At 53.9% G+C, this 21,116-nt stretch overlaps 1 pseudogene; it reads left to right on the top strand.

Annotated features, from left to right (window-relative positions):
* The window catches only part of LOC125516575 (receptor-like protein EIX2), a 44,188-nt pseudogene extending 31,563 nt beyond the window's left edge, over positions 1 to 12,625 (top strand).
* The last annotated feature ends 8,491 nt before the right edge of the window (positions 12,626 to 21,116 follow it).

Here is a 21,116-nt window from a genome sequence, read left to right on the forward strand (position 1 = left end):
GTAGCGGTACTTGACGAATCCCGAAACGGAGTTGGCGTCTTCACGCGTAGGGATACTTGGCGTTTCCGGTTCGGTGGTTGTTCGGGCGCCGTATGCCGTGGTACTTGGCGTGCAACCAAAGATGGACTCTGGGTGTCTGTGTTGACCTGGCCACGACAAAGGCAGCAAGGCCAACGGGGCAGCCAGCTCGTCGGGGTCCGATGCAGGGACGGGCAGAACAGGCGGCGATGGTGTTGCCGAGGACGGCGGCTCCGGCGATGGACTTGGCGGCGGGGATGACCGGACGAGATCCCGCTGGATCCAAGGCCAGGGCGGCGGTATGGGGAGGCAGACGAGCTCCAGGACGGCAGCGAGGTCGGGCGTCCAAGGCGGCGGGTTGCTCCGACGGCGTCGAACGGTGATGACAAGAAAGGGTTTCGGGAGGAGCTCCTCTCCCTGGGTCGATGAGGAGAGCGAGGAGGCTCAGGCACAAGGCCTCCTGTTCGGCTGCTTCAGCCACGAGGATGAGGAGGCGGGCACGCGTGATGGAGCTCGGGCGTGCGAGAGGCCCGGCGAGGATGCGGCTTGAGCTGCAGCCATCCATGGCGCGGCGGCAGAGGAGGTCCTGTGCTCTGGCGAGGTGGGACTCCGGCGTGGGGTGGAGGAGGATTGGGGTCGAGCCGCGGCTTCCCCTGACGGCGCGGTCGGGAGGAGGATGAGGGGGATCGAGAGAGATGACGGCGTTGAGGGGAAGCACGAGGGAGAGATCGAGAGGAGGAGGTCGGCTCCCTGGCGGCTAGGGTTAGAGGTAAGGTGCGGCTGGGCCTAGGTGGCCGCGGGAATGGCTGGGCCCGGTTGAGCTAATGGGCCGGCGTGGGAGCAAATGGGCCTTGGAGGCTGCTCATGAAGGAGGCCCAAGTGGCCTGCTGCGCTGGGCTACTCTATCCCCCTCTTAATTTTCCTTTAACAGGAAAACATTAAAGAGAAGTAAAGAAAGAGAGGGTTAGGAAAAGAATTTGGGCACGCGGATAATTTTCCTGGACTCGCAAAATATGCTTGTTCCGAGAAAATAGAAAAGGCCATGATAGGAAGATTTAAATTCAAATCCATTTGAATTTAATTCAAAAGGTTGAACTAGGACAGGTTTTTAGGAGTATCCAAAAATGTTCGGATTTTTGGTGGAGCTCCGGAAAAGCGATGAAAAAAAATAATGGGCAAAGTTTGGAGGTGCAACTTGAAGCATAAGAGGCGTGGAATTAAGTTGCAAGTGTGTTATGGTGATCCCCAAGAATGGAAATATTTACTATAGCTCTCTAAATATCGAGAGGATATGTTTTAAAGAGAATCACCATGTGAATTCCCTCGATTTAAATGGATCAAAGATCCATACCATTTGTTTAGTTGAGTTTTTAAAACGGGTTGCATGATGACATGATGCAATGCACATGATGCAAAGATGAAATGCAGTAGACCAAACAAAACACGACGAAAACCGGAAACCCTGGAAGGCAACTGAAGCTCCGGTCTTGGGGCGTTACAAGCACAAGCTCCTCTGCGACGAGCCAGAAACCCTCGACGAGCTGCTGATCATAGCAGACAAGTACGCCATGGCCGACTCCTCCATGTAGGCGGAAATTCAAATCAGCACGACTGGCAAAGTAGCTCCTTAGGCTCCAAGAACTCCGGCGGCAGACGCCGGCCGGCGACAACAGCAGGGCGACAACAAGCGCAAGGCCCCGCAGCCGACTTCCGGCAGCCGGCAGGTCGCGACCGTTGAAGCCCAGCAGCCAGAAGAGCAGCCTCCGCCCAAGCGACAGAAAGGCGGCAAGCCAAACTAGTTGCCGGCCTTCTCCTATGAGCAGACCTTGGATGGACCTTGCAAGTTCCACAGCGGCGCGAAGCTGTCGAATCACACCACCCGGAAGTGCCACTAGCTCACCAGGATCGCCAAGGGAGACGACCTCCTGCCACCCCCGCCTGCTGGACAGCCGCCTCCGCCTCCGCCCCAGCAGCTGGCAGTCAGGCCAGTTGGCGCAGTACAAGATGAATACCCTGAAGAGCATGGAGCCTATGTGGTGTTCACCAGTGTGGATGATGATCGACGCAGCAGGCGGCTGCAGCGACAAGAGGTGAACGCAGTAGCCTCAGAGACGCCAGAGTTCATGCACTGGTCTGAGAAGCCCATCAGCTGGAGCAGGGCTGACCACCCAGAAGTGATGCCGAGTCCGGGCTCCTACGCCTTGGTCCTGGACGCCACCTTTGCCACGGACAAACGGGCCACGCATTTCTCGCGAGTTCTGATAGACGGGGGCAGCATCATCAATATCCTATACAAGGACACCATGGAGAAGTTAGGAATCAAGCAAAGACAGCTTTAGAACAGCCGGACTGTGTTCCACGGCATTGTTCCTGGGCTTTCCTGCTCACCAATCGGCAAGATCCTGATTGACGTCCTCTTTGGGGACAAAGATCACTTCCGAAGAGAGTCTGTTTGGTTTGAGGTGGTGGACCTTGAGAGTCCATACCATGCGCTACTTGGCCGACCCGCCTTGGCCAAGTTCATGGCGGTCCCCCACTACGCCTACCTCAAGATGAAGATGCCCAGTTCCAGGGGAATTTTGACTATGGCCGGCGACTACTGGAAGTCATCCGCTTGCGCGGCCGAGAGCAGTCGGCTGGCCGAGTCCCTGGTGATCGCAGCCGAGAAGCGACTCCTTGAACGAGTTGTGGCGATGGTCGGCAAGCAGCCGGAGATATCGCCCGACCCGAAGGAGTCGGAAGCCGAAGGTTCCTTCAAGCCGGCCAAAGAGACAAAGAAGATACCCTTGGATCCGGAGCACCCAGAGAGGTACGCCGTCGTAGGTGCAAACCTCGATAGCAAATAGGAAGGCGAGCTCGTCGATTTCCTCCATGAGAATCGGGACATCTTCGCATGGTCTCCCAAAGACATGCCAGGTGTACCGACGGATTTCGCCGAGCACAAGTTACATGTCCGATCTGATGCAAAGCCGGTCAGGCAGCCCCTGCGCCGCTTATCAGAAGAAAAGAGAAGAGTTGTCGGAGAAGAGATAGCCCGACTCCTAGCAGCCGGCTTCATTATGGAAGTTTTCTTCCCGGAGTGGCTGGCAAATCCGGTCCTGGTGCTAAAGAAGAACAAGCAATGGCGAATGTGTATTGACTACACGAGCCTCAACAAGGCCTGCCCCAAGGACCCATTTGCTCTACCAAGAATTGACCAGGTGATAGACTCCACAGCCGGATGCGAGTTGTTGAGTTTCTTGGATGCATACTCAGGATATCACCAGATCAAGCTGAACCCGGCCGACAGATTGAAGACCGCCTTCATCACGCTGTTTGGAGCATTCTGCTATCTCACCATGACGTTCGTCTTAAGGAATGCCGGCGCCACCTTTTAGCGTTGCATGCAGAAGTGCCTCCTCAAACAGCTCGGCAGGAACGCCCACGTCTACATAGATGACGTGGTGGTGAAGACGGAAAAGCGTGGAACACTGTTGGAAGACCTCAAGGAGACCTTTGAGAACCTACGCCGGTTCCAGATCAAGCTCAACCCCGAGAAGTGTGTCTTCGGAGTACCAGCCGTCCAGTTGCTAGGTTTCCTGGTCTCTGAATGTGGCATAGAATGCAACCCAGTAAAAATCAAGTCCATCGACAGAATGGAGGTACCCAGCCGACTGCTGGATGTGTAGAAGTTCACCGGCTGCTTAGCATCCATCAGCCGATTCATTAGTCGGCTGGGCGAGAAAGCTCTCCCCTTATACCAACTCATGAAGAAGACCACTTTTTTTGAGTGGAACCATAAGGCGGACGAAGCTTTTCACCAGTTGAAGAAGATGCTGACTACTCCACCCATCCTGGCGGCTCCGACTCCTAAGGAACCTATGCTCCTGTACATCCCTGCCACCAGCCGGGTAGTCAGCACAGTCATGGTAGTGGAGCGCAAGGAGGAAGGCAAGGCGCTGCCTGTCCTGAGACCAGTATATTACCTGAGCGAGGTACTGTCGACCTCCAAGCAGAACTACCTCCACTACCAGAAGATGTGCTATGGCGTACACTTTGCTGCCAAGAAATTGAAGCCTTATTTTCAAGAGCATCCAATCACGGTGGTCTGCACGGCTCCACTTGCCGAGATCATCGGTAGCCGAGATGCTTCTGGTCGAGTGGCCAAGTGGGCCATAGAGCTGGCTCCTTACACCATCTACTACCATCCCCGCACCGCTATCAAATCACAAGCACTGGCCGACCTCCTCGTCGACTGGGCCGAGACCCAGTACCTGCCTCGAGCGCCTGACTCCACCCATTGGCGGATGCACTTCGACGGCTCCAAGATGCGCACCGGCTTGGGAGCCGGCGTCGTCCTCACCTCTCCTAAAGGCGACAAGCTCAAATATGCACTACAAATCTATTTTGCCGCCTCCAACAATGTTGCCGAGTATGAGGCGCTCATTCACGGGCTCCGGCTTGCCAAAGAACTTGGCATCCGCCGGATCTTGTGTTATGGCGACTCGGACTTAGTGGTCCAGCAGTCATCTGGCTACTGGGACGCGAAAGACGCAAACATGGAGAGCTACCATTTCCTCGTGCAGCAACTCAGCGGGTATTTTGAAGGGTGAGAGTTCCTCCATGTGCCAAGAAACGACAACGACCAAGCAGACGCCTTGGCACGAATCGGCTCTACCCGCCAAGCAATACCATCTGGCGTCGCCCTTCAACGCCTCCTCAAGTCGTCTGTCAAGTCTTCACCAGAATCAGACTCCATTTTTGTGCCGGCTCCTCCCGAAGACGGTGGATCCGACTCCAGAGCTCCGGCAGACGGAACGGGGACTTTGGTGGATGACTCCAAAGCCGCCACAGTCGAGCCCGGCCCGGGGACTGCGGTGGCGGACGCGAAGATTCCAGAACTCGGCCCAAGGACCACGCCAATTGGCCTGGGGACTTCATCAACCCAGCAAGCGGCTGTTGACTCCAACCCGCCGCCTCCCAGCCCAGCTACCCTCGTCCAAGTCGCAGTTCTAGTAGTCGAAGAAATAGCAGCACCCTCATGGGCCAAGCCCATCCTCAAATTCCTGGTGAACAAAGAGCTACCAACTGATGAGACCTCAGCTCAACAAGTACAACGCCTGGCGGCGGCCTATACCATAATCAATAGAGAGCTGGTCAGGCGCAACGTCACTGGTGTCTACCAGCGCTGAGCTAGAGCAAGGCCAGGCGATTCTCAAAGACATCCATCAAGGCGAATGCGGCCACCATGCGGCTTCAAGAGCACTCGTCGCCAAAGCCTTTCGGCACGGTTTCTTCTGGGCGACTGCCTTGGAAGAGGCCAAGGAGTTGTTCCAAAAATGCAAAGGGTGCCAGAAGTTCAGCTCCAAGCCGCACCAGCCGGTTTCTGCGCTCAAGACCATCCCCATTGCCTGGCCTTTCGCAGTTTGGGGTCTAGACATGGTGGGACCATTCAAGACAGCACGAGGTGGTTTAACTCACCTACTTGTCGCAGTAGACAAGTTCACCAAGTGGGTGGAAGTGAAGCCAATTAAGAAACTGAACGGTCCGACTGCCGTGACCTTCATCACCGATATCACAATTCGGTACGGCATACCGCATAGCATCATCACCGACAACGACACAAATTTTGCCAAAGGCGCCTTGGCCCGTTTCTGGGCAACACAGGGCGTCCGACTGGACCTAGCGTCCGTCGCCCATCCGCAGTCAAACGGACAAGTGGAGCGAGCAAACAGCCTCATCCTGTCTGGCATCAAGCCTCGATTGATTGAGCCTCTGGAGCGCTCGGCTGGCTGCTGGCTCGATGAGCTGCCAGCCGTCCTCTGGAGTCCGCGCATGACTCCAAACAAGTCAACCGGCTTCACGCCCTTCTTCCTCGTCTACGGTGCCGAAGCCGTCATCCCAACGGACATAGAGTTTGACTCCCCACGAGTCACCATGTACACCGAGGAGGAAGCAGAAGAAGCACGACAAGACGACGTCGATCTGCTGGAAGAGGGCCGGCTGTTGGCACTCAGCCGGTCCAGCATCTACCAGCAGAGCCTGCGCCGATACCACAACAGGAAGCCCCGAGCACGCAAGAGGGACGACTCCGGCAAGGAGACAGAGCGGCCATGGAATGCAAATCTCCTCCGAAGATTTTACAGTTGATGCAGTATGTACCACACTACCTTTTGTATTAAAGTACCAAGACTTCGGGCCCCCCGAGACGAGCTCGGGGACTGCCCTCTTTCGTCTGTATGATAAAAATTATGCCTACAAGTATGTTACTCTTTGTCATGCCGCTTGGCACCGGGCTCGACAAGTCGGCCCGGGGACTTGCCGCCTTGCACTATGAAATGCTTCCTGCAGCCGGACAAGTAGTGTGTAACACCTAAACCGTCTTCTGACAGAAGCCGCAGCTCGCAGAGCGACTGTACGGTGGGCAGATGTAAGGTAGAATGGGTGTTCGCATGAAAAATGGCTAAGGACTCAAAGCGTAAAACATAGCTCAAGACGGTTTCCAGCCTTTCTCGCAAACCGACTCTCGGACAGTCGGATTGTCGTCTTCTATCCAACTTGCTCAAGCAATCTTGAAATTGGCTAAGTACTTGCTTTCCCAAAGTAGCCTAGCACTTGATCCAGCAACAGTCTGCAGAGCGGCTGTCCGATTGGCAAGGCAGGCAACTAAGAGAAAGCGGCAAAGGAAAAAAGCCAAAAGAACAATGGGCAAGAAAAGATATATATATATATATATATATATATATATTTACATAACATAGGCCTTTGGCCGAATTGTCGAGTAGAGGTTCAAAATACACCCCGCGGGTGGAATTGTGCGAATTAACAAGTTCTTTAAAGACTATTGAAGCAGATAAAATGAAAGATACAGCGGCAGCTTAGGAGGCAGCAGACGGATTCGGAGGGTCGGAGGAGGCGCCAACGTCAGGCGTCGGGGCAGCCGGCTGGCTAGTCTCGGCTTGATCACCTCCGGTGGCAGTCGACTCGTTCGCACGCGGCTCGTTGCTGGAGGCGCGTCGGGCTGAGGCTGGCCGTCTGCTCCATCTTCTGGTGCCTCCGCCTCGCCTCCATCCTTCGCTTCGTCCTCCTCCTCGACGCTGGAGCCAATCACCTCCGCCGAGTCTTCGCCGTAGTCTGGGTTCATCCCAAACCACTCCGGCGGTACCTCCTCACCGTCTTTAGACCGCTCGGGGACGAAGATACTGGTGTCGGTGTACTCGGCGATCGCCGCAGCACGTTTGACGAGGGCGTCTTCCGCAGCCGCCAGCTCCGGCTGGGCCTCCGACCGAAGCGTGGCCAACCGGTCTAGATCCAGCCCCGGGTACAACGCCTTAACGAACTCCAAGGCCCGGCGCGCTCCAGCCCGGGCCGAAGAGCCCTTCCAGGCCTCAAGACGACCAACCGTGACCTCCAGCCAGTTGGCCATCAGGCTGGGGGTGCACGGAGCCTGCACATCCGGCCAAAGGGCGGTAATCGCTTGGGCACCGACGCGCTGGAGCCGGCGCAGCATCCGGTGATCCGGCCGGAGGCGAGCCTCGATGCTTAGGATGTGCTCATCAAGAGTTTGGGGGGCATCGGCGCCGATCTCCGCGCCCTCCGCCCTCCGACCTTCACGGTCAGCCTCGGTGGCTTGGATGGTGGCCTACGACTGCCCAGGGAAGAAGTCTGCACAGACACGAAGAAACGAAGAAGCAAGTCAAAAACCAGGAGTCGGCACGATCTAAGTCGGCAGGTCGAAGAAAGAAAATAAAGAGGCTCACCATCAACGATGTCTTCAATCTCATGGAAGCCGGAGGACAACAGCGCCTCCTTGTCAGACCAGGAGGAGCGCTCGCTCGCGAACTCGGCCAAGAGGGCGGCTTCCGTCTCCTCCGCCTCCCTCTGCGACTTCACAAGCAGCTCCTTCTGCTCTGCCAACTGAGTGGCCAACACATCGCGCTCTGTGGCGAGCTTGCTGCACTCCTCCCCTTTGGCGCGCAGGGCGGAGTTGGCTTCGCTCAGCTGCTGTTGAAGAGCAGCGTTGGCTCCTGAAGGAAAGGAAGAAAGACAACAGTCGTCAATAAAGTAGGTCGCCGGGGAGATCCGGCCCGGCTGCTCAGCAGCCAGCCCAAATCTCGGGGACTACAACCCGCGGGTGCGCTAGCGCGCCCCCGCAGAAAAAAAGGGGGACTTACTCCTGCTCTCCGCCACCTTGGCGGTCTTCTTGCCCAGCTCTTCAACATTACGGTTGAAGGCAGTGACGCGGAGGTTGTGGTAATCCCGCGACAAGCATTTCAGACAAAGTTAGTATCCAGAAGTTCATCAATTGGAGTTTCGGGCCGCCTGCTCAGTAGCCGACACGAAACTCGGGGACTACACCCAGTGGGTGCGCTGGCGCGCCCCCACAGAGAGGAGCAAGAAAACAAAGACCAAAGAAAAAAAAACATACCCGAACGGCTGCCCGCGACGCTAGGAACGCCTTGGTGCAACTCTGGAGAGCGTCACCCTCAGCATGAAGCTTTGCCTGGATGTCCAGGAGCTCCTGGTTCAGAGGCCCTGTGCCGCCTCCTCGCACCCACCCAACAGGTGCGGCGCTCGTCGCTTCGGCGTCTGGGGCCGCCGAGCTAGCGGTGCCGGCTTCCAGGGGGCGGGGTGCCGAAGTCGCCTTCTCCAGACGACGGCGCGCTGGCGAGCCGACTTGGAGGAGTAGCCTCGCCATGACCTCGTCTTCGGTTGGCGGCACCGGAGGGTCTGCTGGCTGCTCACCTTGCGCGCCTTCAGACGGCGGCGGAGGCGGCGGCGGGACGTGCGCGTCCGGAGTAGAGGGGTCGCTGCCTTCCCTCTCCTCGACGAGGTTCTCCCCACCGGCTTCTCCAGTTGGCCCCGTGAACTCCGGAGGCGGCGGCGCAGAGTTCAGCAGGGAGACAAGCAAGGCCGACTGGCGGCGTGCGGCTTCCTCAGCCTACTGCTTCACTGCGGCGGCCGTTTCGGCCTCCGCTAGTTTTTTCTTAGCGGAGGCCTCCGCCCTGTCGGCCTCTGCCTTCTCCAGGCGGAGGGCCTCTTCTTCGTTGCGCCTCTCCTGCGCTTTCCGCTCCGTCGCCTCCCGGAGGTCAGCAGCGGGGTCAATCCGCCGAGTGGTGGCGGACGTCTCCGCTGACCCCATGACAGAGGCGGCGGTGACCCGCTCAAGAGAGAGGGGAGCCCTGAAGAAAGAGGGGCAAGCATAGACTCAGACAAATCACGAAGAAAGAATAAACTTTATAGACAAAATACTTACGCGGAGACCAACGGCGGCTTCTTCACTTCCTTACGGAAGCGGATGGCCTTCGCGGCTGCCTCGTCCCGTCGGGTCGCCGCAGCCGAGCCCTTGGGCTTCTTCGGCCGACTGCCGAACAAGGTCGGCACGGTCCTGCACTTCTTCCCGCCGCCTGGAGCGCCCGGCGCGGCGGAAGAGCCCGCGCCAGGCTGGCTGGCTCCTGGCCGATGGCGAGGGGCGACTTCTCCCTCGGCGCTATCTTCAGGCCAGTCGGCGAAGGTAGCCGAAGGCCTGAAGTCGCCTGCTGTCCCTCCTCCTCCATCGGCGTCGTCTTCCAGAGCCGCCGCCCCCAGATCAGGGTTGTCGACGTCGCTCTCTGCCCGGTCGGTGACGAACTCACGGGCCGGCCCCGAGGTGCCGACTGGTGGGTGAAGAAGGGGATTCTAACCAAAGCTGACTGGTCAAAACAAAACTCGGCAAGAAGAAGACAATCTAAAGAAAGAAAAGAAAGGCGACTCACCACGGGCGGGGGGTTGGCGTGGGAGTACGGCTCCTTGCCGAATCGCCAGTCCTCCAGGAGCCTGCTGTCCGAGAGGTAGTTCACCATGAAGGCCACCTCTTCGTGAGGCATGTCGTTGGTGCACATCCGACTCGGGTCGCGGTGCCCGTTCATCTGGCATATCATGTGAGGGCGGCCTTGGAGTGGGAGAACTCGGCGCGAGACAAAGGCGGCCAGCAGGTCCGGACCAGTCAGACCCTCCGACTGTGTTAGCACTCGGAGTCGCGTGATGGCGCCGGTTCCCACAGGCGTCAGTGACCTGGCCCGGTACGACCAGTTGGGAAGTCTCCCAGCCGGCGGGCCGGCTTCGAAAGCCGGCAGATTGACCCAGTCGCCCCTCGTGGCGACGTTCCTGACGTAGAAGTAGGATCTCTGCCACATCTTCACCGACTTTATCAGCGAGATGGAGGGTAAGGGGTTGTCGGCTCCTGACCTTCGCACGGCGATGAAGGCGCCGCATTGAGCCGGCACGCCTACGGCCTGGGTGCCGAGCTTGGAGAAGAAGAACTCCTCCCAGAGCTCGAGGGTGGGGAGGACTCCGAGGAAGCCCTCGCACAAGGCCACGATGGCGGACAGCAGCACTACTGTGTTGGGGGTGAGGTGGTGCGGCTGGAGGCCGTAGAACTCCAAGAAAGACCGGAAAAAGCTGCTCGCCGGCAGCCCCAGCCCGCGCAGGCAGTGCGAGCGGAAGATGACCCGCTCGCCCTCCTGCGGGGCGGGGGAAATCTCCCCCTCTGGCGCAAGACGCACCTGCACGCGATCCTCGCCGGGAAGCCGACGGGTCCGGCAGAGGAACTCGATGTGGTCTTCATGAACCTCAGAACCGTCCCAGGTGTCGGAGCGCACTAGGGAAGGCGCAGCAGCAGAGGAAGAACTCATCGCGAGCTATCGCCGCGGCGTTCGCCAGAGCTTGGGCATGCGGCGGAGTGAAGAAGAGAAGAGGAAGGAGGAGTGCGAGGAGCGGCAAGGAGGAAGAGAGCGAGGAGTAGTGGGAAGGAGGGGCGCGCGTGCCCCCCCTCTTCCCCCTACTTATAGCCCTGTGGGCTGCGAAGCCGAGGGGCGGACGTGGGGATTTACTGCGCCCACAACCCCACGACCCCCATGATCCACGTAGTTACTGCGAACAGTAACTCCACGAGAATCCCAACCGTCCACCGGGGCCGCAGCGGATCCGCTCGGGCGCCGAGGCGCGGTAGTGGCGGGCCCCGCCTGTGGGCCTGTCCCGTCGCACGCGTGGGCTGGCAGGACGGCCTAGCCACGTGCCCTCGCGTGACAGGCCAAGAACGGGCGGCGGCCAGGAGGCTTAGCTAGCACACCACTTAAAATCCCGCTGCGACGTTCGAAATACCGAGCAAGTCGAAATTGAGTGAAGTCCAAGTTGAGCAAGTCCGACTCCTTCTAGATGGCCCGGCAGAAGTCGATCAAGACCATGTGTTGAGCACCCGGAAAGAGAAACTGCTGAGGCTTCTCGGTCGATCGTCCATGGCGCCTCACCATCTTCGGGGACTACTGTCGGAGTAATGGGCCACGGGTAGGCCAAACCGAGTCCCATGACCCTTCAAGACATCGGGGCAGGCTGCGCCCCTCAAGACCCCAGGGCGAAGAGCCGTCTCCTGAGGAGTCGACGGCAGGGCGGCCGACTGCCCGCTCACGGCCGAGTTCCAGGGACGACTTCTAGAGAATCCGGCTTTGGGGAGTCGGCTGGCGACTCCAGCAAACCCATGACCTCATCAAAGGGGACGGGGCAGAGGCGTGGCTACAGTGAAGCCCACTCCCACCCCTTACCAAGGGCAGGCATGGCCATAGCACGCCGTACCCGGGAAGATCTCTGTGCGGCGTGGCACTGTTGCCCGGCCGGCCCTGACATCAGCACCACAGTACCAAGTCCTGCGCCCACGACGGCTTATCTGTACGGCCTGGAGGCAGCGGGGCCCACCAGTTAGCGAGACCTCGGGAGACGGCAAGAGAACCGCCAGTCGGACCCGTCGAGAGTTGGCCTAGGGGAGTCGGCCGAGCCCTCCCCCGGGGCCCACGCGCCATTAATCAAGATGAGATGGGGAGTGGCCACAGTGATCGCCCGCCAGGCGACGGGGCTGTTGCCACGACCCCATGACCAAGCCTGCATCATCAGAAGCACCGCTACAGTAATCAGCGGCTGGCAAGACCCGCCCGCGGCGGACGCGGCCTGTCGGCTCCGTACCAGACCAGTCGGCGGGGCCCACCAGTCGGCGGGCCCCAGCAGTCGGCGGAGAAGTCAGAGGTCGGAGGCACTGACGGTTGGGCCCGCGCCCAGTCGAATTACCATTGTACCCCTGGGGGGTAGGCCTATATAAACCCCCCAGGGCACCCATGCAAGGGGTTGGATCCCAGTAGTTCTAGACCATACCAGATAGAAGGAGAGAGCTAGCCTTGCCCTCTTCTACCACCAGAAACAGCTCAAGGAGCCACCGTGTAAACACTTGGCCATAGTGATCATGCGGAGACCTCGCAGAGCAGCAGTAGGGGTATTATCTCCCCGGAGAGCCCCGAAGCTGGGTAAGATTCGCCGGCGTGCATGTCTTCGCCTCATCCAGTTTCCAGGCACCGGCGACGTTCTACTCGCCCCCACCATGATAAGCCATCCGTTGGCATATGTCGCACCAAACCCCCGACAGATGTTGTTCTTTTACTTTGGACTTCGGTCAGGGTTTGTGGCTGGCCTCTAGGTTGTGTTTTGTGCTCTGCTCTTCAATAAAGCATGGAGGGTTGCTTATTTCCCCTTCTTTGACAAGGTGGATGACAAATCCTATGTGTTTATTGTTGTCACTTGCGGCAGGTTAGTCATGAAAAGATAGAGTGTCAGTCTATCATATGGGTAGTACAAATAAATGAAAATGAATAGCTTGTATTTAGAAACTTGTGCTAATGTATGCCTTTTTATTTTCGGTAAACTTGTAATAATGAATGTCGTTAGTGGTTTGTACTTGTGAGCTATGATGAACCCTGGTGATTTTGGAGCATAGAGGCAGCTAATACTAAAAAAAGGCATCAGACATGCCGGAAAAAATGCATAGTGAAGCTGCTTCTTACACACAACCAATACAAGTGACCCTAGACAAAGAGAGACTCATTTTAGAAACCCTAAAAGATTTTCTTCCCCGTTGCATTAGCTTAAACTTTGAAAATGCCATTCCAGTATTCGGGCCATTTAAAAAAATCAGGAGATATATGAATTACATATTTTTTCCTTTGAAAAAAATATTATTCTCCAAGATAAAGGCTACCACACGTAAATCAAGCCACTAAAAACATGTAATGCTTAGTGAAGGAGGACTGAAGAGCACAAAACATGGCACGGTGCTATCTAGCATATTGAGAACCGAGCCCCATGCCGCTCCCACGAGCGGCCCAGGCGCAACCCTAGCTCCCCGCCACCGCCGCCCCCACCTCGCCTCTTCCCTCCCTCGCCACAGCTAGGGGATGCCGACGGGCAAAGCCATGCGGAGGCGGCGGGACTCTTCCCTCCCCATGAGGCGTCCAGGCGGTGCGGGACGGTTGGCCTTGTGGAGGCGTGCAGCTCGGCGGGGAGCATCGGGCCGACGGTGGCTTGGGGTAGCACCGAGGGGTGCGCCGGTACTCTGCTGCACCGGGCTGGGCGAGGTGGCCACGGCACGCGGATCAGGCGCGGCTGTGGGTTAGAAGGGGTCGCTGTGTCGGGCGGCGGTGTAGCCATGCGGGGAGGTGCAGTGTGGGCGCACTGGGCGGGACATGGGCGCTGTGGGTCTCTGGGCTGAGTGGTGCTGCAGTCGAGTGTTGTTGCAGATTGCTTGGGGTGCTCGGAGGTGGCTCGTCACGAGGTGCTTGCTTCGGTCGCCAGCGGGTGCGTGGGCCAAGGGACAATGGTGGTCCATGGCCTCGGGTAGCGCTCCTCCGTGCCTTGATGACATGGTGCTCGGTACGGCGTGGTGGCTCATGCCATGTCCGGTGTTTCTGCTTCAGTCGAGCATCGATGAGTTTGCTGACCTGCATGCGGGGAGGGCCGGCTGTGGCCGTTGCGAGGTGCGGGTGGTCGTGTTGGTTGCGATGTGCTTGTTCGGTGGTGGTGGTAGGGGTGGTGCAGTGGGCCCTTGTGCTGGAGGTTAACCGTCGGTGGGCTTCCCGTGCGGTTGGCTGTGGCGGTCCCAACGCCTCTTCGTCGATGGGAAGCTTCGATGGTGGTGGCGGTTGGTGGGCTTGCCGACGTTGCTGCGAGATGATGTGCGACAAAGGTGGTGTGAGAGCTTGGGTGAAGACCCTGTCTCGGCCTTATGTCATCACCAACGATGACCGTGGATGTGGCCATAGTTGACCTCCCTAGGGGCATCAATGATCTGCTACCACACCCCTCCCACATGAATCTAGCCATTGCAGCCTCTCCAGGGGAAACTCAGCTTGATCTTGTGAACGGACAATGGCGACGCTTTAGTGGTGTGTCGTTTCCCTCTAGGAGTTTCGTTTCAGAGCTCGGCATCGGCAAGCAAGACCAGTGGTTTGCGGTGGTTGTGGCGGCCAGGCTTCTATGGCAACTATGATGGTGGGAGCGATGAAAGCAGCACAACAATGGTTGCGATAGTCGGCTCTTCTCCGGCGTGTCCGCGGTATTTCCTCAGTTTGTTTGTTGCTGTGAATTCAAAGCTGCGGTAGCGGGGCCCTATGGCATACGATGACTGGCTGTAGGTGGCCCATTTGGTGATCTTCTGTGGCGCCAACCATGCCTAGATTTGTCCTTCAGAGCTTTCCGTCAGAGTCGGAGATGCGCTGTCTGGCCGCAAGTGGCTAAGCTTTAGTGTAGATCTTCATGCAGCTTCACGTGTCCGCAATGGTTTGGGTTGAGTTGACGATCGCCGATGGCGAAGTCAGAGCCGTTTGCTTAAGAGTTTTTAGGGATGGCAAGGACACCTCTAGGGGAGGAGTGATGACGATGACGCCTGCGTGCTTTCTTGATGGGGCCCTCTTTGGAGTGGTGTGCGTGTGGTTTCTTATGTGTGCTGCTCAATGGCTTTGATGATTTTCGCCCGGTTATCCATAATTAACCGGGCAATCTGGTTTTCACTCGGTTTCCTGTAATTAAATGTGCAACTCTTTTCTTCTTAATGAATGCAGGAATCCTGCCATTTTGAAGAAACAAAAGAGCACAAAGCATATTTGAAGAACAGAAAAACATATCCAAGGGGGTGCTGAACGCATATCTAAAGAACAGTAAAACATATCTAAGGGGGTGCTGAACAACACAAAACATATCTGAAGAAATAATATACAGAAACAGACAAGGGAAGAACGACATCACAAGACAAAAAGACTAAAAAGGTAAATTAGCAAGGCAAGAAGAGAAATGACTGTTGGGTAACGTAGCATTTCAAAAAAATCCTACGATCACGCAAGATCTATCTAGGAGAAGCGTAGCAACGAGCGGGGAGAGTGTTTCCACGTACCCTCGTAGACTGAAAGCGGAAGAGTTTAGTAACGCGGTTGACGTAGTCCAACGTCTTCGCGATCCAATCATCAAGTACCAAATGCATGACACCTCCGCAATCTGCACACGTTCAGCTCGGTGATGTCCCTCGAACTCTTGATCCAGTTGAGGCCGAGGGAGATTTTTGTCAGCACGACGGCATGGCGACAGTGATGATGAAGTTACCGACGCAGGGCTTCGCCTAAGCACTACGACAATATGACCGAGGTGGAAAACTGTGGAGGGGGGCACCGCACACGGCTAAAGATCAACTTGTGTGTCTATGGGGCGCCCCCCTCCCCGTATATAAAGGAGGGAGGGTGGACGCCAGATGGCCCCTAGAGGCGCGCCCAAGGGGGGAATCCTACTCCAAGTAGGAAACGGTCCCCCCCTTTCCTAGTCCAAGTAGGAGAAGAAGGAAGGAGAGGGAGAGGGAGAGGGAGAGGGAAAGACCCCCTCCCCTAGTCCTATTCGGACTCCCCTTGGAAGGCGCCATCTCTTGGATGCGGCCCTCTCTCTCCCCTAAGTCCCACTAAGGCCCATAACTTCCCCCCCCCCCGGGGGGGGGGGGGGTGGTTCCGGTAACCCTCCGTCACTCCGGTTTTATCCGGAACACTTCCGGTGTCCGAATAACATGGTCCAATATATCAATATTTATGTCTAGACCATTTCGAGACTCCTAGTCATGTCTGTGATCACATCTGGGACTCCGAACAACATTCGGTCATCAAATCACATAAACTCATAATACAAATCATCATCAAACGTTAAGCGTGCGGACCCTACAGGTTAGAGAACTATGTAGACATGACCGAGACACATCTCTGGTCAATAACCAATAGCGGAACCTGGATGCTCATATTGGCTCCTACATATTCTACGAAGATCTTTATCGGTCAAACCGCACAACAACATACGTTGTTCCTTTTGTCATCGGTATGTTACTTGCCCGAGATTTGATCGTCGGTATCATCATACCTAGTTCAATCTCATTACCGGCAAGTATCTTTACTCGTTCCGTAATGCATCATCCCGCAACTAACTCATTAGTTACATTTCTTGCAAGGCTTATAGTGATGATCATTACCGAGAGGGCCCAGAGATACCTCTCCGATACACAGAGTGACAAATCCTAATCTTGATATATGCCAACTCAACAAACACCATTGGAGACACCTGTAGAGCATCTTTATAATCACCCAGTTACGTTGTGACGTTTGATATCACACAAGGTGTTCCTCTGGTATTCGGGAGTTGCGTAATCTCATAGTCAGAGGAACATGTATAAGTCATGATGAAAGCAATAGCAATAAAACTAAACGATCATTTATGCTAAGCTAACGGATGGGTCTTGTCCATCACATCATTCTCTAATGATGTGATCCCGTTCATCAAATGACAACACATGTCTATGGTGAGGAAAGTCAACCATCTTTAATTAACGAGCTAGTCAAGTAGAGGCATACTAGGGACACTCTGTTTGTCTATGTATTCACACATGTACTAAGTTTCCAGTTAATACAATTCTAGCATGAATAATAAACATTTATCATGATATAAGGAAATATAAATAACAACTTTATTATTGCCTCTAGGGCATATTTCCTTCAGTCTCCCACTTGCACTAGAGTCAATAACCTAGTTCACATCGTCATGTGATTTAACACCAATAGTTCATATCGCCATGTGACCAACACCCAAAGGGTTTACTAGAGTCAATAATCTAGTTCACATCACCATGTGATTAACACCCAAAGAGTACTAAGTTATGATCATGTTTTGCTTGTGAGAGAAGCTTAGTCAATGGGTCTGCCGCATTCAGATCCGTATGTATTTCGCAAATTTTTATGTCTACAATGCTCTACATTGAGCTACTCTAGCTAATTGCTCCCACTTTCAATATGTATCCAGATTGAGACTCAGAGTCAACCGGATCGCTGTAGAAGCTTGCATCGGCATAGCTCTTTACGACGAACTCTTTATCACCTCCATAACCGAGAAATATCTCCTTAGTCTTCTAAGGATAATTTTGACCGCTGTCAAGTGATCCACTCCTGCATCACTATTGTACCCTCTTGCCAAACTAACGGTGAGGTACACAATAGGTCTGGTACACAGCATAGCATACTTTATAGAACCTATGACTAAGGCATAGGGAATGACTTTCATTCTTTTTATTTTCTGCCGTGGTCGGGTTTCGAGTCTTACTCAACTTCACACCTTGCAACACATGCAAGAACTCCGTCTTTGACTGTTCTATTTTGAACTACTTCAAAATCTTGTCAAGGTATGTTCTCATTGAAAAATCTTATCAAACGTCTTGATCTATCTCTATAGATCTTGATGCTCAATATGTAAGCAGCTTCACCGAGGTCTTTCTTTGAAAAACTTCTTTAAAACACTCCTTTATGCTTTCCAGAAAATTCTACATCATTTCTGATCAACAATATGCCATTCACATATACTAATCAGAAAAGGCTGTAGTGCTCCCACTCACTTTTTTGTAAATACAGGCTTCCCCAAAAGTCTGTATAAAACCATATGCTTTGATCACGCTATAAAAACGTATATTCCAACTCCGAGAGGCTTGCACCAGTCCATAAATAGATCACTGGAGCTTTCACACTTTGTTATCACATGTAGGATTGACAAAACCTTCTGGTTGTATCATATACAACTCTGCTTTAATAAATCCATTAAGGAATACAATTTTGATATCCATTTGTCAGATTTCATAAAATGTGGCAATTGCTAACATGATTCGGACAGACTTTAAGCATCGATACGAGTGAGAAAATCTCATCGTAGTCAACATCTTGAACTTGTCGAAAACTTTTTGCAACAATTCGAGCTTTATAGATAGTAACACTACTATCAGCATACGTCTTCCTCTTGAAGATCCATTTATTCTCAATGGCTCGCCGATCATCGGGCAAGTCAACCAAAGTCCATACTTTGTTCTCATACATGGATCCCATCTGAGATTTCATGGCCTCAACCCATTTTGCGAAATCTGGGCTCATCATCGATTCCTCATGGTTCATAGGTTCATCATGGTCAAGTAACATGACCTGCAGAATAGGATTACCGTACCACTCTGGTGCGGATCTTACTCTGGTTGACCTACGAGGTTCGGTAGTAACTTGATAAGAAGTTTCATGATCATCATCATTAGCTTCCTCACTAATTGGTGTAGGAATCACTGGAACTGATTTCTGTGATGAACTATTTTCCAATAAGGGAGCAGGTACAATTACCTCATCAAGTTCTACTTTCCTCCCACTCACTTCTTTCGAGAGAAACTCCTTTTCGAGAAAGGATCCATTCTTAGCAACGAATATCTTGCCTTTGGATCTGTGATAGAAGGTGTACCCAACAGTCTCCTTTGGGTATCCTATGAAGACACATTTCTCCGATTCGGGTTCGAGCTTATCAGGTTGAAGCTTTTTCACATAAGCATCGCAGCCCCAAACTTTAAGAAACGACAACTTGGGTTTCTTGCCAAACCATAGTTCATACGGTGTCGTCTCAACGGATTAGATGGTGCCCTATTTAACATGAATGCAGTTGTCTCTAATGCATAACCCCGAGATAATAGTGGTAAATTGGTAAGAGACATTTGAGATCGCACCATATCTAATAAAGTACGGTTATGACGTTCAGACACACCATTACGCTGTGGTGTTCCAGGTGGCGTGAGCTGCGAAAATATTCCACATTGTTTTAAATGAAAACCAAACTCGTAACTCAAATATTCACCTCCACAATCAAATCGTAGAAACTTTATTCTCTTGTTACGATGATTTTCTATTTGACTCTGAAATTCTTTGAACTTTTCAAATGTTTTAAACTTATGTTTTGTTGGGGAACGCAGTATTTCAAAAAATTAACTACGATCATGCAAGATCTATCTAGGGGATGCATAGCAACGAGAGGGAGAGTGTGTCTACGTACCCTCGTAGACCGAAAGCGGAAGCGTTTAGTAACACAGTTGATGTAATCGAACGTCTTCGTGATCCAACCGATCCAAGTACCGAACGCACGGCGCCTCCGCGACCTGCACACGTTCAGCTTGGTGATGTCCCTCGTACTCTTGATCCAGCTGAGGCCGAGGGAGAGTTTCGTCAGCACGACGACGTGATGACGGTGATGATGAAGTTACCGACGCAAGGCTTCGCCTAAGCACTACAACGATATAACCAAGGTGGAAATCTATGGAGGGGGGGGGACCACACACGGCTAAGACAATTGTCAACTTGTGTGTCTATGGGATGCCCCCCTCCCCCGTATATAAAGGAGGGGAGGAGGGGCCGGCTGGCCCTTCATGGTGCGCCCCAAGGGGGGATTCCTACTCCTACTAGGAGTAGGTTTCCCCCTTTCCTAGTCCTAATAGGAGGGGGAGGAAGGGGATGAGGAGAGGAAGGAAAGGGGGGCCGCCCCCTCCCAATTAGGATTGGGCTTGGGGGCGCGCCCCCACCTCTTGGCCGCCTCCTCTCTCTCCCACTAAAGCCCATGTAGGCCCATATTGAAGGAAATATGCCCTAGAGGCAATAATAAAGTTGTTATTTATATTAGCTTATATCATGATAAATGTTTATTATTCATGCTAGAATTGTATTAACCGGAAACTTAGTACATGTGTGAATACATAGACAAACAAAGTGTCCCTAGTATGCCTCTACTTGACTAGCTCGTTAATCAAACATGGTTAAGTTTCCTAGCCATAGACATGTGTTGTCATTTGATGAGCGGGATCACAAGAGAATGATGTGATGGACAAGACCCATCCGTTAGCTTAGCACTATGATCGTTTAGTTTATTGCTATTGCTTTATCCATGACTTATACATGTTCCTATGACTATGACATTAGCAACTACCGAATACCGGAGGAACACTTAGTGTGCTATCAAACGTCACAACGTAACCGGGTGACTATAAAGATGCTCTACAGGTGTCTCCGATGGTGTTTCGTGAGTTGGCATAGATCGAGATTAGGATTTGTCACTCCGTGTATTGGAGAGGTATCTCTGGGCCATCTCCGTAATGCACAACACTATAAGCCTTGCAAGAAATGTGACTAATGAGTTAGTTGCAGGATGATGCATCACAGAACGAGTAAAGAGACTTGTCGGTAACAAGATTGAACTAGGTATTGAGATACAGACGATCGAATCTCGGGGAAGTAACATACCGATGACAAAGGGAACAACGTATGTTGTTATGCGGTTTGACCGATAAAGATCTTCATAGAATATGTAGGAACCAATATGAGCATCCAGGTTCTACTATTGGTTATTGACCAGAAGTGAGTCTCGGTAATGTCTACATAGTTCTCGAACCCGTAGGGTCCGCTCGCTTAATGTTCGATGACGATCGGTATTATGAGTTTATGTGTTTTGATGTACGGAAGGTAGTTTGGAGTCCCGGATGTGATCACGGACATTACGGGGAGTCTCGAAATGGTCGGGACATAAAGATCGATATATTGGAAGGCTATGTTTGGACACCGGAATGCTTCTGGATGAGTTCGGACATTTACCGGAGTACTGGGAGGTTACCGGAACCCCCCGGGGGCTAAATGGGCCTACATGGGCTTTAGTGGAAGAGAGAGGAGAAGGCCAAGAGGAGGGGCGCCCCCCAAGCCCAATCTGAATTGGGAAGGGGGCCGGCCCCCATTTCCTTCCTCCCCTCTCTCCCTTCATTCCCCCTCCTAGTAGGACTAGGAAAGGGGGGAACCTACTCCTAGTAGGAGTAGGATTCCCCCCTTGGGGGCACGCCCAAGGTGGCCGGCCGGCCCCCTCCTCCAGCCCTTTATATACGGGGGAGGGGGAACCCCATAGACACACAAGTTGAT

The sequence above is a fragment of the Triticum urartu genome, chromosome 6A (assembly GCF_056163025.1).
Source record: "Triticum urartu cultivar PI428250 chromosome 6A, HENAU_Tu73, whole genome shotgun sequence".
In the NCBI taxonomy this organism is placed as follows: Eukaryota; Viridiplantae; Streptophyta; class Magnoliopsida; order Poales; family Poaceae; genus Triticum; species Triticum urartu.